This window comes from Anopheles gambiae, chromosome 2 (genome assembly GCF_943734735.2).
Source record: "Anopheles gambiae chromosome 2, idAnoGambNW_F1_1, whole genome shotgun sequence".
Taxonomy (NCBI): Eukaryota; Metazoa; Arthropoda; class Insecta; order Diptera; family Culicidae; genus Anopheles; species Anopheles gambiae.
Window position 1 is genome coordinate 115,532,709 of NC_064601.1, and position 18,527 is coordinate 115,551,235.

At 47.8% G+C, this 18,527-nt stretch overlaps 1 protein-coding gene across 10 annotated transcripts in view; it reads right to left on the minus strand.

The window, feature by feature from the left end:
- Positions 1-18,527, minus strand: part of LOC1269749 (talin-2) — a 58,487-nt gene that overhangs the window by 22,567 nt on the left and 17,393 nt on the right. For 8 of the 10 annotated variants that reach the window (XM_061651476.1, XM_061651480.1, XM_061651474.1 and 5 more), the window contains one exon: positions 17,350-17,807. The gene's annotated coding sequence lies outside the window, so the exon portion shown is untranslated. Of the gene's footprint in view, positions 1-12; positions 52-10,670; positions 11,583-14,282; positions 15,610-17,349; positions 17,808-18,527 lie in introns of those variants that run through there. The other 2 variants (XM_061651478.1, XM_061651479.1) reach the window with 2 other exon arrangements.

Consider the following 18,527-nt stretch of genomic DNA (forward strand, 5'->3'; position numbering starts at 1 on the left):
ACAGAAACTCACCATTTGCTGGTACACATTTTTGCTTTATTTTTCCACCGCACGCGCGCGCGCCTGTGTGTGTGTGTGTCAGAGTTCGATTGCGCACCGCTTTTCCAGCCGCCGTTTCAAATTATCCGCCGTCACTTTCACTTAATTAAATGCAGCATAGTTTCGCGTGTGACAGCTGAGGTGAAATCAATCGTTCGAGTTTTTTAAGGTTAGTTTTTCCTCCGTCTTTTTAGTTCACCCGAACCGCACCAACTTTACAATTGGAAAGCATTTTACGGGGAGTTGATGTTGGAGGAAAAACACAACGTTTCCATTCCTTTCTTCTTTCCCCCACTCAAGCCACTTTGCGGAAAAGTGAATGAGGGAGTAGAGTCGTGATGGTAGTAGTGCGCCGGTGATACGATACACACAACACGACACACCCGACACGGTTACCAACACACACCACCGACACACGGCAGCGGACATTACACGCCGATATTTACGGAAGGGATTCACCACCTATAATCGTATTATCCTCCTGTACTTGTCGTTTACACAGAGCAAAGCATACACACACACAGCCACACAGACACAAAGAGAGGAGTACACTTTTTCCAATGCCTACCGATAAAAAAGGGGCATACCCAGCTTCACGGTAAAGGAAAATCTTACGTAAAAGAAAATTCACACAAGTCCTTTTCTCATTTGCTTCAAGGCACGAGGAGTTTCCTTCGAACAGCAACGTTTCACACTTCTTCGAAATGTCACAAACAATAGTTAAATGAAAACTTCAATAGGGCTTCCGAATCTCCCAAACTTTAAGCGTTTTCATGGACTCGGGGGGCTCTTGCTTGGCTTGCTACTTTCTCGGTGGTACAGCATCAACTAAACGACCGTCCGCCGTACCACGAGAACGGCGACAGTTGTACGCTTGATCCTTTACCAAATAAATCCTACCAATACAAACGCATCCTGTCAGTGTGTGAGTGAGTGTAACGACACGTCTCAAACATGAAGGGAAGGAAAATTCAACCCCTACCCCGATGGAAAGCAGCCTACTATGGTACAGCACATCCCTACAAGGGTTGCTGTCCGACGGTTTTTTGGCTCTGCAAGTGTGTGTGCGTGCTTCAAGGGGTGGCTTCTGCGCAGTCTACACTCACACACTGATATAGGGACCGTGTTTTACCAACACACATACACATACACACACATGCAAAGTGCGAGAGTCGGATGGATATGAGAAAAGCGATTTATCACTTGTGCTGGAGTGTAAACTAGACACCACACCAACACAACCGCACGTTGAGTTTTCCAATTTTTCCTTCTCATAGTACCACCGAGAGAGAGAGACGCACTGGTGAGGTTTGGGGGGTTTGCGCGAAACATTGCAGCAAACGTGAAAGTCTGTTTCCCTCGTTGTGCTCCTGTGCTCCCCCACTTCCATGTTTTACCCTTCATAACAGCGGGTAGTAGTAGTCAGTGGGTCGAAAAACAATCCTTCCTTCCGCCCGGCCACATTTCCACTCGAGTTGCTTTTGCGCGAGCGTTACATAAAAAGCCAACCGTAGACCGTAGCAGCGGCAGAACTGCTGTCAGAAACAATAGTCACATTTCGTCACAGCCCGTCGTGGGAGTAAAAGCGACGGGACAACGAGGGGCGCGCGTGTAGGAGAAAGTGGAGCCGCCAATACCTCAAGAACGGTCGGGGGGGGAACCACACCACGACGATTTTGACGTGGTCTTGGAGTATGATGTTGCTCAGGCAAGAGACTGGTAGGATAGTAAGGCATGTATATACGAAGAAGTTTGTTGTCAATGTTGATTTGAATCCCTCTTCGTGACGCGTGATGCGACTGGCATCGTGGTCGTCATCGCCGACTCCATGTTTTCCAGTGCCACACGGAGCTTATGAGCTGCTTTAAGAAGGATTAAAATTCCATTCTTTTGTGATGCCTGTGCACTGCACACTGAGGAGAGGTGGTTATGTGTGGAGCATACATACATTGCTCGCTCTTATCGGGGTTTGGTCAACCCCGGTGTGTTTGTGTGTGTGTGTGTGGAGCCAAACAGCCCAAAAACCTTCCACTAATGTCGGTGCAAGTTGACGGCGTCGATGGTCTAAATACGCGCAGCGTTACACAGCGAAGAAGTCAACTAAGTCCACCTCATACACGCGCGGCTATGTACAGAGCAACGTTTTGACGTTATCAACAAACACACCACATGGTACGAGCACGACGAGACATATGTGGCTGTTTAAATGCCACCAGAAGCGAAAACTCAACAGTCGACCGCTTTTTGGAACCATTTTTCATCCCCGAGCCCGCCCCAGAATGGGTCCCTGCGGATGGTCGTTTGTTAAAATTCAACGTAGAGAGCGATGGTTTATGGACATAAAGGCTCTCTACTGACGACTCCACTCAGTGTGCTTCCTTCCCCTAATCACACACACTCCACCTCTTGTACCTCTTGCCACGTGAGAGACGCGGGCATTTAGAATGAATTACGGAATGCGCGTTCTCCATCTTCATTAGATTCAACCTACCACGGCTTCTGGAAACGATGTCAGCAAAGACGATAATCGATCGCATTGCTTCTTCAAACGCGCTGCCAAAGAGGGAGTGTGAATGGTGGGTAGTTTCAATTTCTTTCAAATTGCGGCCTTCTTTTCATCGGAAAAGAGAAAAATCGGCATTTGTTAAATGAAATCTACTACGGGCGCGCTGCTTGTGCTGTGTGGTCGGTTTCGATCGATAATGAAAGGTAAAAGAGCCGCACTTTTCAAACCGCCCGGCAAATGGCAAACTTCACGCGATAACGTCGTCGTCTTACGCGTTGTTCCCTAATTCCTGCTCTCTCTCTTTCGCTGCCTGTACGCACGCCTGTTTGATGATTGATTGATTTTTGGTGTGCTGGAGTTTTTTTTTTTTTTTGGCAACCCCCGACGATGGTGTGGTGAACTCCTTCTTAAGCAGCGTTTCAGGCTTCTTTGGATAATTTTTAAAGGCAAGCGCAAGAATTCCTGCCGGAGATAGAGAGAATCCGACCAAAGATGCCAGTGCCACTCGGGGACGTTTAATTTATGAATGAAAACATAAATTTCCCAACACTCTAATGAACTGACCAGCAGGTTCAGTTCGGGAGCTCTCTGGCAGGAGCACTTTGGTTTCTTGGAATGGAACCCAAACTCTTGGGAAATGACACATAACCTTCTCCACTATTTCACCGAAGGATTCACACAGCGAGCGAAAGAGAGGGCGCACTCCCAGATCATCCTGGGAAAATGCAATAACTCGGAAAACTGTCAACATTTGCAGGCCAACACAACACAACGAAGGGGGACCACCGCCGCCCAACACGATGACCAATCCTTTTCCGTTCCATTCTAACTGTTTTGCTTATTATTTATCTACGAAGCCAACAGTTCTTCGTGCGTCCTCCCGGAGGCCACTACTTCCGCTAGCTATTGGGGCCCAATATGGCGCGAATGCGTCGCTGCTCTCCTTGATATATACTCTTCCCCTGCCAGGCCAGGCCAGCTTCACCACCACCAGCTGTCGCTGTGGTCCTGTGTCTCAGACTCAGATGAAACAAAACAGGGAAGGAAAATAGAACCAACAACCGAAAGCAAATAAAGTCTCTCCACAAGACGGCAAGGCCGGAAAACTCGCTCCAGGGATCACCACTGCCGTGAAAATTTACACCACACCTTTCGTCTCTCTAGGGTCTGTCTCTCGCGCCCCGGTCTTTCCCTGTGTGTGTGAATGATTAATTTGATGGTCGTCTGTAGAATTCTTTTCGTTTTTCTCGCTCTCCATGCTCGTTTTCCCATTTATTTCTTGGTTTCTTCTTTCAGGTCTGTAAATGATTGGGGAGTTCCCAGCGTGGTCATCGCAAATTGTCTTTCTCCTGCTGCTTCTCCTATTGCAAGTTCTTCTGTGCTGTGGTGGATTATTTAAGCTTATGATTTTCACTCGGATCACACTTGCAATCGAGCAGTAATTACACCAGCTCTCTATGCGTGAATGGATTCTCACATTTTAAGACCCCGAAAAACCACTCCATAATGAATTAGAAAATACAAAAAAAAACGAGCTTTTCATCCACCAATCGTTTGTTGACGAGCCTCGAAAAAAGAGACACGAAAACGGATGCTTATTAGATTCTAGAGCATCCTCTCCCTGATAAGCCCCAAAAACTGCCTCCACGAAGCCGTACGTCCGATAATTATTGACACATTTTCCATGCTTTTTTGTTGTTGGTTTGTCCCAAATTTCCACTTCTATCGCACCCCCCTCCCTCCCTCTCATTATGCTCCATTTATTCTGCTGCCAATTATGCTACGACATTATGTTTATTTTTTCGTCTTGTTGTCAATCTACATCCCCCAGAGTCCGGCAAACTGATCCGTCCGGTTTCAAAATGTCATCATGGCGTACTTTCACACCGACCGACATTCCGATGACACACACGGGATCAAACGAAAAACTGGAACATCCGGCAAAGAGGAATACAAAGCACAACGGACACACAAAAACAGAGAAGAGCTCTGCTGCTCGTACTACAAACTGGGAAACGAAAAATCATCCCACAAACTACAGGACACTCACTCGTTTCGGTGAGTGGTGTTTCGGTATGCGAGGGACTGTGTTCCAGAGGGAACCTCAGGAAAAAAAAAATTAGGACCACCAAAAAACAGCTCCCCGCCGGGTTTCCATTGATTAAAATGAATTCAATTTTGAGCTGAACCCTAATGGAAAAATAATCCTTTTAAAATCAATTCCCCGGCTGCTGCTGGCGGTGGTTCGCTTTTGGCTCCGGGTGTGTGTCATTTGACGGAAAGCCGGGAGAACTTTCTCAGGGAGACTCAGTTGGCCAGCGGGCCTCGGCCGATGCGAGCAGAATAATTTGTTGGATTCTTTTTGGGCTTGCTGCGGAAACTTTTCCCTTCGACTTTGGTTAGCCAAACTTTATCTAAGCGATGTTTAACGGAGGAAGGAAAAGGCAAAGCAGTACAAAAAAATGGACATAAACTTTAGCCAAATGCCCCTTTTCCCCTATTTTATCCTAACCAAAGAGAGTGATAATGAGGATAAGAACCAGCGCCACATGGGGGAGCTTTGGGAAGGAAGCTGGCAATAGGTGTGTGCGTATTCCCGCTCTCTTTCTCTCTATCTCTCTCGCTCTGTAATCTATAACAAGATAATTTATTTGTCCATGTTAGAGATAAGAAAAAAACAAAGACGAAGATTACCGTTCCCCGCAGGAAGCAGCAGTTTTCAACACCCAGTCCCAGTGCTCTGCCGCACAATCCGACCACTGATTGAAACCGGATTGACTTGATGCGAAAATTAACTCCTTCCGCCCATCGGAATGCGTCGTACTACTACAACAAACACCACCACCCGCCGAGCCGCCACACACACACACACCACCGAACGAGCGAATCGAAGTAATTGAATAAGTCTGTCGCATTTTCGGTGGATTTTGTTTGTCTTTTCTTTTTTTTTAGTTTCTTTGCAACCTTCTTCCCATCCCAGTTGTTGCTGCAGATTCTCACCGTCGCTTTGGCTTTTGTTTTGCTCATTTCCGTAATTTATGTTTCATTTCCTTCTAATTTATCTCGACTGATGAGCAGCAGGCGGGCTCCCGCCGAACGAGAGGAGAACGAGTGGAGAAACATACAAGCTTTAATTGAATTTCGGTGGACGACCATGGAAGCTCACTGTGACAACAGTTTGGCTTGGATTTTTGGGGAAAAACGTCTTGCAAGATTGTCAGTAACGTTTTTTAAAGGTTTCTTAGTGTTTTTTTAAATGATATTCGAACGATAAAACGTCTCTATTTAGCATGAGCTCCTCTTTATACCTGCTACCCTTTAAATAACCCTTCAACCTGACATGCTAGCTGTCTTGATTTACTACGAAAATAGCGTAGGATTGACGTGTCCTGGAGACTATTTCTCGCCTGTATTAATTACAGTTGCACCTTTGGAGAAATCGATACGTCAAACATTCATACTTTTCTGCTCAGCCTCTGCCGGCAAATAGAAGAGCCAACTCGGCCCAACCAGCTGTACGTACATTTAATTGATGTTGAATGAACCGTTGTTGCTCTACGGCAACCTGGTTGTGACGCTCTCCAAGCAAGCTGGAATTAGTTACAGTCTCTCCATGGTGACAACGCTTTTCTCCATCAAGCCTCTCTACCTCACTTTGGCTCTTGGGCCACGGAGAATGACAGGACTCTGTGGGCCATTTTTTGTGTGTGATGCCTTCATACAGCGAAATGACCCCCTTTTACGGCTGCCTTTTTGAGATGTCCATCAAACGACGGGACGGACAGCCTGTCGCGCCAGCGTGTGCTCGGATAACCGATACCGAATACAACCCTCACTTCCCTTCTACAACTGCACCATGCGCCCATGCCATGTCGTTCAATCATCCTAATTAGAGTCAATGCGTTTCTCTTCCCCTTTACTTGCTTCTCTTCCTGCAGAATGATCGGAATTGAATTCGGTCGGGCATAAAGATGTCTCTCTCTCTCGCTCCACCCCTCGATTGGTAAAAATAAATCATACCCATTTTATCCACAGCACGAGCAGGTGGAGGATGCTGCTGCTGGGGGAGGACACTAAAGAAGGCAACACATATTTACCCACAAACAATCGCATTCCCGTCGCCTCACGGCGACACGGCGGGAAGAGGCATCACGATCACCAAAGTGTTAATATAACCCAGTCCTTCTTCCCACACATCATACGTGTTACGCATTACACGTCCCTCTTGCCAAAATCCGAAGGACGCGAAAGGTCAGCAAGATGCAGAGACACACGCTGAGCAGACCTGCTCCTGCTTCTCCTCCTCGCCAAGGAATCAATCTCACCCTGGAATTGCTCTAATTGGGCGCTGAAGCACGAGCATTGATTCATTGATTGGCTCGCAACGGGACCATCCACCGGACTAGCTAGATTCATTGAATTATGGCAATGATGACGGGGCGGATTACAGCGTGATCAATTTTAAGCGAGAGAGAAAAAGAAAGAGAGAGAGGTCGAACGAAAACACTTCTTTTTGCTGTCAGCGAAAATTATCCAACCGTGTTTTTGGTTTTGTTTTTTCCCCCTGGTAATGGAACGCTTGGTGCTGCTGCCACGCGGCGGACAAAACAAACACAAAACAAAACAGTATCCCGTTCGTTCGGCAGGAGCAGCCCGAACCACCAGGTTTCCATGGGGATAGTTCATTTATCTGTCCGTCGTCTAATGAGTTTTGGGATGACACAAACGCACACACACATAGTTAGAAAGTGCGGTGGCGTCGTCCACCACCAAGCAGCTAGTGGGAGGCGCGTTATAGAGATGGCACACAATCCATCATCCATTAGAATCCGTTCCGCACGGTGAAACTCGATACCGGGGTTAGAGCGGGGGGGTGGCGGAGGGATTTGCTCCAACCTCGATGGAGACGCCTGGTGGCCAACGTTACGGCGCTAGAAAAAGCGCTGTGACGGGCGGTGTGTGTGTGGGACATCGTTTAGTGAATGATACTGTATTGAAGCTATTGACAAACGATGGAAATAACCAACAAAAAAAATAGGAGCTTCAACTTTTGCTGCTTCAGCTCGAAAGCTTTCAACTAAAAAAAAAAAAGAAAGCCCATTCAAAGAGGGTAACCGATGGAACGGATCATCGTCTCGAATCGATGTGTCCCCCCGGGCACAGAGCACACATTTAGAGAACCAATAAGCAGCGAATCGGACCAGTGTGCGAACATTGTGGAGCATTAACTTCAGCTGTGCCAAGAGTCTAAACTGCGGCTGCCCTAAGCGAATAACTTAAAGCGACCGTCAGAGTAAATGGGCTCGTCTCTCCAATACCCTTTGCACTTCTCGTCACTTGCACCGATATAGGACACATAGGAAAGAGTCTATAAATTCGGAACAGACATCCAACTCTCCAACTCCAACGCCACAGCCTCGCTGGAATGTTGATGCCCACAACACATTCCCCGGGTCGGTGGGAGTGGATTTTTGCCGACTTATGTCTCTCCTCCGAAGTTTCCCGATGCCTTCGGTTGCAGCAGGGGGGTTTATTGCCCCGATTGACACCAGTTAACGCCTTTTATTGTCCTTATTGTGGTTATGGGCTTCACCCAGCCACTTGTCACGCCTTTTTCCGTTACTTTCATCTCCCCATAAGGGACATTTATTTTGACTCCAACTACCACTAACTGAGCGTGTGTGTCTGTGTGCGTGTGTGTGTCTCTCTGTCACCCACACCCTTCGACGACGAACTGACCGGAGCAAATTAAATTGTGGTCAAAAAATTCCAATTAATTCCTTTCCATTTCCCTCCGTCTGTCTGCCTTGCATGGCGGGATATGGCGGAGGAGACAACCATTCGGACAGGATGTGTTTGCCGTCGAATAAAGTTGCTCTGTGTGTGTGTCCCGATGAAATTGCAGCGACAACCAAGTGTGTAATGTGTAACCCACACAAGTTCGCATTATTTTTACTGCACGCTCTCGAGTGCTGCTGCACTTGCTCAGCCGCCCCAATTGCAATCCTCTCGGCAGGGGCAGCAAAACGGACCATACAGACACACACACAGCCACATACAAACAAACACCCAGTACCCATAAACAAATAAACAAACAAACGAAACGAACCGTTCGTGTTATTGCCCATTACGCCCTTATGCCCACGCGGGTGAGGCCAATGGTCAAGAGAGCGTGCGAGGGAGCCCGACATAATTAGTTGGCCCTTCGTCGCATCTCCTATCCGCCCGTGGTGGGGGTGGTGTATATGTGTGCACTCCAATAACTACACACGCCCGTAACACGTTCAGTTTTTCGCTGGGATTAATGTTCGAACAACATGGCCATCCTCCGTGGCGGCACCGGCCGAAAAGTCCGAAAGTTCGAAAGCGACGCGGAGGGAAAACGGCGCGCGCGAACAGACGACCGAAGAGAGATCATTTATCGTCCATAGTGGGTGAGATCTGTCAGTTGCAGAACGGGGGATATGGGGAGAGGGAGAGAGAGATGGACAGCAACGAGAATGAGGAATTCGTTTCATAACCCCAATTGGTGTTTGTGTGTGTGTGTCGCAAGCGTAAATGCAATCATGGAATGCACACACGAAACACGGAAAACAGTTGGAACAGCTTGGAAAAGCTTTTGAGTTTTGCGTCAGTAAGGACAACCAGAGTGGCCTGGAAGGGGGGGGGGGGGGGGGGGGGAGGAGGAGGAGAGTTTGTAGATGTCAAATGTGATAAGTTGCGCACTGTGCAACTGTTTGGAGCTGACCAAAAGCTGACCATTTAGTGCGTCGGTGAACGGGCCGGCAGTAATGTGTCCAACACTAATGCGAACATTTAACGAAAGAGTTGCCAACGGCAGTGAAGAAACCCACAAACAGAATTGAAGCCGTAGCAGAGAGAGAGCGTATGTGTGTGTGTGGTTTGCATTGTGGACTGTCTAACGGATCTCAAGCTGCTTTCCCCCATTCGCTTGAAGCTATGAACCGAGCATAGTCTGCACCCTGTCAACAAAAGTGTAACGATAAAAATCGATTTTTAAGTCCTCCTCTAACCACCAGGAACCGAGGCTCGGCTGTGTTCGGTGGTGCTCTCTATTTAGGGAAAAATCGAAGCCAACTCTACTACAAAAACCCAACCTTCTCTAAAATATCTCTAGTACAACTAGTAGGCAAGCCTCGACCACCGAAGCTCCAACTGTCACACCAAACAGGCGTTTCGAATGCCGCGAACATTCCTTGCGGACGACGGTAACCGAACTCGCCGACAACAGCAAGAGCTACTCCGAATGTGCTACTGCGTCCACTGGGGCGCTACGGTCCTCCTCTTCCCACCCCCTTTGTAGTGAAGTAATTGTAGGTTCAAAAGGTCGTACGCTTTTCATTTGCACGTGTTCTGTGCTATTTGGTCTGGTCGGTAGGTGGAAGTTTCAAATGCTTTCATTGAATTTTGCACAATCCCATCGTGACCGCGCAGTTCTCTGAGTTGGCAGCGATAATGTGAATGCGTAGCATCGGTTCTGCAAAATTAGGTTGGAATGTTGCGTTTAGAGAAATGGATAGGGTTAGGAAATTCCACCAAACAACCATCCCCATACTGGAGCTACATTCATCTGGTTCTGGTTAGATTCCTCTTACTCTTAACTTAAATGCTTACTGCAAAGTACCTGCTTAAGGATCTCAACCCATTTCTTGCCAATTCTTGTCGATTATTCACCTACAAATCAGGTTTACACCTCAGCAACTTCTTGTGGGACTGAGAATTGACATAAAAATTAATACAAATGGTTGCTATTGCTGTGGCTAACGGCACTCCACTCGAGCTACAAAATCCTTCAACCTCACCATCAGAGTTCGTGGTTAGCCGTGGTGGTGCCGTAGGAAATGATAAATTAAACCATCGATTGTGTTTTGCCGGGCTGTTTTCTCCCAGCCGCAGGGAAACAACTACCGTGCGATGCTGCTTCTTAACCACCACACTCTTTGCCAGTTGTTTATGGACGATTGCTGAAGTAGTTTTCCAAATGGAGAATCGTAGCAGGCTGAGCATAATCTGCACTGTTTGAGCCACCTCGGATAAGTTCTCCCCTGAAACAGGAACCTCTAATAGAAGCAGGGTGCTGCTACTTTCCAAATACACAACTTACCAGTCGTCCACGTCGTCGTCTGTCGGCACCAGTTGCTCCATCCTGAGATCCCTCTCCGTCTCCGGACGAATTTCTTACAGCAAAATGTCTATTATAACTATTAACACACGCACACCGACACACGGGTCAAATGCACACACACATACACACACACACACGGAGGGGTAGCGCACGGATGTGAGAGGACTTTGGCGTCGTCCGTGCGAGGAACTTAGAAGCGTTCGAAAATACCCAAGGCACAAACCGGGAACGTCTTGCCTGTCCGCGTCCTGTTGCTCTACTGCTGCGGGGCGCAACGGCGGCGCCTACTTGCGATGTTGAACGGTGGGCAGGCAGCAAACACACTGTTGTGAGTAGTGAGTGTGTGCCTGTGCCTGTGATTGCGCTGGTTGCTCTGCATCAACTCGTCCAGGCAAAAAACCGCAACAGACGCGCGCGAGCGTGTAGGAGAGTTAGGAGATCGCGGCCGAGAGATAGAGAGAGAGAGAGAAAAGGGATTTGCGAGCTGCGAGAAGATGTGTCCTCGCAGTACTCCCCCACTCCAACAAAATGAAGTTACCGAAACAAAACAGAACCAACAAAAAACGAACGGCTCAATAACGAAAGGCACGTTTGTGTGGTGGTAGGTGCAAAATTGGGGCCTTTTTGCGAATCCGGAAAGGCTGCTCGCGGGAATTCCGGGGGTTTTTGGCAACAAGGCCACCGTCGTCCTGGTGGCCAGCTGTCTAACAGCCTGCGATCAACAAACGCGCTATAACAACAACGGAACGAATATATTGAAGGCACTCTGCAGCTTTTGCGGCTCGTTGTTGTTGTTGTTGTTGTTGGTGGTGGACGTCACGGAATCGATGTAGGACAAAGTGTGCGCGTCGAATAGTTGTGTGGCTTCCTCTCCCTTCGTTTCTCTGGTGCCTAAGGTGGGTTCGTTGTCGCGGCAGAAAAAAGACAGAAAACAGACATAGCGATAGAGGAGTACACCTTTTTTTGTTGAATTGAGAAGTGGAATGACCCCACCACCGCCTTAAGCCGTTCATCGCCGTCATATGTTGTTGCGTGTGTTACTGTGGAGGGTTTTCAGAAATTCCGTAAAATGCCTACTGGCCTCCTGGGGCACTACTACCTCTTACGCGGTTTCAAGTAGCAAACGCGTGGTGGCACTACTCTTTCCTTCATTTTGCATGAATGTCTTGTCGGCTAAATGTGAACCATTTGTTAGAATATTTTTCACCGTAGTGCTAGCTTCCGCTTCCTTCCTCTTTAACCTGCTTTCACAGCAATGTCCTTCCTGCCCACCCCAAAAAAAGGCGTGCGAAAGTTTTATTAAATTTCGTAAATTAGTTGCCGCTGTTTTGGAGGCTGGCAGAAAAAAAAACTCCTAACCCAGCCATGTTCCCAGCCGAGCATCGTTATTGGATCGGAATACCAACACAAAATGGAAGAAAAAACTGAAAAATACACACACACACACACGGAAAGGGTTTTTTTCCTTCTCATCCTGATTTTTTCTGATTATCCTTTTTTCTGCCAGCTCACATACAATTTTTACTCTTCCTGCACTGTATATCCACATTCGCCACGTGATTCAATGTGGTTTGGAGGGTTTGGGGCCCCGAAAAAACTTCCCCGAAACAATCCCACTGACCCCTTTCTTCCCTTTCTCTCGTTTCCGACCCCGCAGCAGAGCTTGGTGGGAAAAATGTGTTTTTCCTTTTTTTGTTATAGAATAATCCTCATTTTTATCGTTTTCCGCAAAAAAACACACCTCACACGCCTACACGTTGCAACACCATGCAGAATTGGAATTTTCCGGTGTAGAGGATTGGATTGAATAGTAGAAAAAAGGCACCAAAATCATGTAAATGAGTGGTATTTTGGTGAAAAAAAGGAGAATAAAAAATACGCTTTCAAGCTGTGAAAGTTTCTCCAGTTTTGTGGTTGATTTTTGGGGCAAATGTAGAACAACATTGCCCCCCGAAAGTGTGTGCGCACATATCTGGCGAAACTCATCCAAATGCATTCACCCATTAGCGGCTCTTCGCTGGACTGCTCCGATGCCAAACTTTGCAAACGTAATTAAAGTCTCCGGCACAGGCTCAGGCTGGTAGATTTTGAAGACTTTTTCCCAATTTTTTTGGAGATTTTTTTGTGTGCTAACTATCATAAACACGCTGCTAAAGTATTCCTTTCCCTTTCACAGCTTTGCGCTTTCTAGCACGAAGAGCTGTGTGCAATCGAAAAAAAGCGACCATTTCATAGACAGTTGGTCAGGAGGCGGGAGTTTTTTCCTAGTTCCTCGTGAGTCTGATAAAACGACCCAAGTAACACACACACACAGACACAAAACCACCCTTCACATCAAGCCCCAAAACCCGCAATCACGAGAACAATCGACTTCCAGCCGGTTTAACTTCCCGCACAAAGTCAAAAACCCGGAGGGAAAAGTTTACCACTTACAGTTGCCTCCTTTTAAGAGGGTCTTCCTGCCTCCCTGCCTGCCTGCCGGGCTGACCCAACGCCCACCCTATCCCGGTCACGGTGCCACACAATCACAGTGGATGGACAGTGGTTTCACCCTGCGCGATCGGGTTCTGCGATCGAATTACGGTCGCAAAAAAAAGGGAGAAACCGACCCTACCAGCACCTAAACAGAGAGAGAGAGAGAGAGATGCAAGGATGGGAGAAAGGAAAGGGATGCAACGGAATGAAAAGGATCATGTTGGCGTGAAGATGATTTCTCCCTTCATCTATTCAAAACTTTTGCCTCGTTGGATTTTATGCAGCGGTGCTTGGGAGAGGAGGCGCGAACGTTTTCCATCGTTGCCAGCGTCCTTTATTTCCAGCAGCAAACGCACATTCGTGATAGGCACACATACTCTGGGGGGAGGAGTGCGGGTGTTAGTGTATGTAAAAGCGCATTTGGATGACTTCAAAATCACCACAGAGGTGGAAGTCGGCCGAAAAGTCGAACACAACTTTCCAGTTCGCCTGCCACGTGACGTGACACTTTCATCGGAGCGCAAGAGAACCAGAACCAGAACTCCCGGTGGGTTCTCTGCTGCTGATGGATGGGCATTTATGGTCGCTATTGCGCTTCGCCTGAATTATGTTTTGTAAATTACTATGGCAGTTTGATAAATGGTATAACAAACTCTAAACCAAAGGCTTTAAAATTATCTGTAACATAACAGCTTTTTTTCGCTCTTCAAGACTAACGCAGTGAAATCCTTTGCTTTCTGTGTAGCTCCAACTTTATCCAACACTCGCTATAAAACTATCAAAAGAATATTCCTTGCCTCCGCTAAAACAGCTAAACACCTCAGAACAGCCCCAAATTAACGGAAAACTTCTGCGCTCTCGAGCCACAATCAAATGAAATTGGATACAGCTTTACCCTCCCTTAGTACACACGGAGTCCTCCTCCAACAACACACGCTTCAACACATACGACGACGAAGAAGAAGATAAGGATTTTCAGGCTTTGGACAAAAGTTTTCCACAGCCTCGCTTCAGAATACGCGCGCAGCAGCGCGCAATTCTTTGCTCTTGTGCTGCGAAAACTATTCTCCAAAAACCAAAACGAATGGTGAAAAAAGGAAGACCATAGACACTCACGTTTCTAGCAGCTGGACGGGAGGAGGCTTGGGATGCCAGAAAACAAAAACACACACGCGCACACATACAATCACACAACTCCAAAAGTTTTGTAGCGAAGAAATTTCACCGCGATCACCGCCGCATTCAAAGTTTGCGCGAAGAAGTTCTTGCGTTCTCGCAACGCCGTAATCGTAGAGGGGTCTATGTCGCGGACTAAGTCGCGGACAACAACAACAATAAAAAAAACAACTAAGTTGCCGACTTTTCGAGCCGAATCTTAAGTACACTTGTGTGGCAAACGGAAATTACCGCAAAACAGTTACAAACGGGGTTTGGCAAACGAAAACTCAACCCTACGTTGAAGATCCTGGATCTCATCGCTTCAAACGACTCGTAACGACGCGATAAAACTTAACATTCAGGGTTCGTGGTGGTTTGACCATATCAAACTGTGAGCGATCACGCCACTGTGACTTTCTAACGTGTTTTTCGAGTGTTTTTTTGAAAAGGCATACACGGTGTGGTAATACGGAAAAGCACTGTCGGCTACTGGAGGCACTTTGTGAGAACTAACACAGGACAGTGTTTAGAAAAAAAAACAATCGAAAACAGATAACGGACGGAAATGCTTCCAAAACGGTATACTACTACTACTACGGTCTGTCGCGTCTACCTGCACAACAACTTGCACACTGCAATCGTTCATTGTTCCTTGATTTACACACTACAACTGTTCACACTGTAACTCTTCCTTCCTGCCCGGTAACTACTGTTCACAGCGCCTGGCACCAACGCCATCTCCGTTGTTCGGGGCGGTTGGTGATGATCCCCTGAGCTTTCACAGCGGATCCTGTGCGATTGCGACGACTTGCCCGCGGCACGGCCGGAGCACGACTACAAACTGCTGCCAGCGTCCATTGACCGGCTGGTCTCGCGCGAGCGATGGCGACAGCGACTACCTTCCTCTACCCACCATCACCACCCATCTCCGACTCCTCCAGTGCACCGCAAGTCCTCGTCGTGCGCGACTTCGCGAACGAACAGGTTCGGCCGGCGGTGGTGTCCGACACAGCGGCGGCTTCCGTCCGATCCTGACAACGGCTAAGCTTAGAATGACGTTAGCCCACCGCCGACGGTTGCCGACGAAAGGTTCTGTGCTCCGTCCGTGGCAAGGTCGGTTGCCACAGGAGCAGGAATCGCTTCCCTCTGGTCGGGCTTCGGAATCGGTGTTATTTACTTAGTCCCCTCTGGACCGACGGAAACATCGAGCAAAACGACTTTCGGCCGAGAAAGAGAAAGCGAGAGGAAGATCCGACAGCACACCATAAACATCGAATTTTCCTCTGACAGAGGGAGAGAGAGAGAGAGACACGAGCCGTAGAGTGAAAGGACGAAGAGACAAACGCAAGCGCAAACACAACCACAACTCTGCAGGGATCGATGTCGTTGTGAGGCGGCAGAGTCTGCTGTTTGGTAGTGTTAGTACACCCCATCTGGCCCATTCCTACACAGGCGCAATGAGCATGCTTCACCAGTATACGCACCACCGTATCGAGCGTACACTAGCGTACACCACCCTAGCACCCGCGCATATCCTTCCAACGAACCCAAAAACCCATTTCAAACGAGGGGAACAGTACTACTCTACGTGTATGTATGTGTTTGAACCCTCGTGCACACACACAACCACCCTCTTACGGTTGGTTCTGTAAGCTTTTTTTGTGTGTTCCTGTTTCACCCATTGCATCCTACAGCAATGCCACACGTACACGTGGCTATGTAATACACTTCCATTACATAAGGACACACACACACACACACCGCACCTCGTAAGCACTTTCGTCGTCCTACGCTTCCAAAAACGCTTACCCACACACACAATGCCACTTTTAGGGTGATACATTTTCACGCGATTTTCCCGAAGCCGACATTTGGGATAAGTTTTATCCAAGAAGGAAATTCAAAATCAAATGGATAATAAATCGTTACGGACGGGGTGCTTCTGCGAGGCATGTGACACACTGTGTGAGAGTGCGCTCTCCTATGCTTACTAAGCAGAAACTAACCTCAAATATCTCTCCCAAAAACAGCTATCCGTGCAATTCGTGTATTCGTGGGCGCACAGAGCTTTTCCACCCCACTTCTTTGGGGGGCTTTTCTATTTCATTGTCGCTATGTTGATACCGCTCTGGTATCGGTGGATGCAGCTGGTGTCGGGGATGAACACCTTCCCCCCTGGGGGTTGTTGGAACGTCACAGGTCATCTCCAGTGGTCATCAAATGAGATGTTTTGATTCGCACAATTCATCATAACTGCAATCACATACTAACTCTCCTGACTGACCGTCAGAGTCACCAGGCCGTCCCCGTTCGTGCGGGTCATACTTGGCAAAGTGTGCAAGCTTTTACCCGTGTCTAGTGGCGTCAATGACACCGCGAGGGCGAACTCCAGGACCATGGAGCATTATGAACCCAAGAATGAATACTGCAGATGGAAAACAGTTTTTCACATTTCTTCAATTTCTGAAGTCTTCAGCAAGTCTTTGGCCTGTTCCAAAGGTGCCGTGTTTTAAGCGTATCTCACTAGCAAATCGTTGGTAGTAGACGTTTTTGGATTTTCAACCTGCTCCTGCTGCGCGCGGTCGTTGTGCAGTGGAATGTTATCCCGACCACCATCACCACCACACCACGGTACAGAAGGGGAGAAATTCCGGGAGCCAGCCATACTAGTGGCGCGACCAATTGGCGCCAGATAAATTGTGTTGCCAGCTACTACTACCCGCGCGGAGCCTGTACTTTAGTTACACTCTCGGTTAATTCTTCTTCCCATCGGGTGCGTTTACTTGTCACCATTGTACATAACAGCATACACTGCAGGCACGCATTGTATACCGAGAGCGAGAAGCGTTTGGGGCCCTAAAAGTATAACAACAACTATTCAACACAAGTCCAAGCTCACCCAGCTTGTGCCACACGTGACACTGTCACAGGAAAAATAGCAATTTATCGCAACTCAATTACTGATGCCGTGATAAGGACGGCCGAGAAATCCGTACGGATCTTGCAGCTCCAAAAAATCACTTACCGTTAGTAATGCGTAAAAACCGCTCCGTAACCACTGCCGTCTGCCTGCTGCTTGCCCGTGCACAATCCTTTGCGCATAGGTTGATTTATGATGATATGTGGGGGCTGGCTCTTTTGTTTTTCGTTGGCAAACGCGTACCAGTAGTAAGAGTTATTTGTCGATCTCGATATGGAAGCACTAAAAACACGTAAACTATACACACACACTAAAATAATATACGCTCGTTCTTTTCGCGCCCTGTTTTGTCGTTTCGTTTCGCTGCAGCGAGAGAGATAGATAGAGTTTGAGCGATTGCTACTGACTAATTATTGCTTATCGGTCGTTAGTAGTAAGTAGTCGTTTGTGGGGACTGAAAGAAACGCGTTTGACTGATAAGAAGCAGCTGTTTGACTTTAAATGTTGATTAGAGGGGACTGTTTTCCGCTCGGGACTGTTTCGTTCGACTGGATGTTGTTACTCTGCAAAGAGAAGAGAGAAGAAAACGAGTAGATATTAGTCTTAAAGGGTTCAATTGATCGTATTTTCAAGCATCAAGTTTGGAGGAACGGCGTTGGGTGGGGAGGTGTTTCAGGGAACTATTACACCACCCTAACCGTCGCTCAATAGCGATCAAAAACTGGCGTAACCACAGCGCACCGCTTTACCTCATTAAATTACAATACAATTCTAAGAATAAGGTGTCACACGCCAGCCACGCTCAATCGAAACCACGGTGTGGTACATAAAAAATCAGTTCCCCTCGGCGGTAGTCTTGCCAGCAGAGCAAGATGAAAGAGAACAGAAGCAACCAAGTGGCAAACTTTTTGACCTCATACTCCTGCTGCTGCTGCTGCTGCTGCTGCTGCTGCTGCTTCCGTGCTTTGCTCCTGTTGTGAAGCTGTGAAAATCGTTCTGCAGAGGAAAAGCTCGTGCTCCCATCCTCCCGAACGCAACGGCACGCATGCAGAGGATGGCAACAAAACGGGACATAAGATGAGCGCAAAAAACTGCCGCCTCGCCCGCCCCAGCGACAAAGCGTGCCATCTCGTCGCAAGGACGACTTCAAATGGATATACTTTACACCAACGGATTCTCCGAAAGCTCTCCAAGAAATAAAAGAGAAGCAATTGAACAGGGATGGTGGGGGGAGGGGGGTAGAACTCAGGCTGTCGGGGTTAAAAGGGAGCAGCACATAATGC